Here is a 280-nt window from a genome sequence, read left to right on the forward strand (position 1 = left end):
GCTAAATCCTAATGAAAATAGGTTTATCATGGATGAGAAAAACTATAAGCCTCATGAACAAAAGACAGAATACAACCGACTATTTGCTATGTTAACTGAAGAGCAAAAACGGGTCTATCAAGAGATAATTTACTCGGTAAATAAAAACAAGGGTGGTATGTTTTTTGTGCATGGATTTAGTGGTACTGGAAAAACTTTCTTGTGGAGTATTCTTGGAGCTGATATTCGATCTAAAGGTAATATTGTTCTAAACGTTGCATCGAGTGGAATAGTAGTTTAC

Source organism: Capsella rubella, unplaced genomic scaffold (assembly GCF_000375325.1).
Source record: "Capsella rubella cultivar Monte Gargano unplaced genomic scaffold, Caprub1_0 scaffold_16, whole genome shotgun sequence".
NCBI classification, from domain to species: domain Eukaryota; kingdom Viridiplantae; phylum Streptophyta; class Magnoliopsida; order Brassicales; family Brassicaceae; genus Capsella; species Capsella rubella.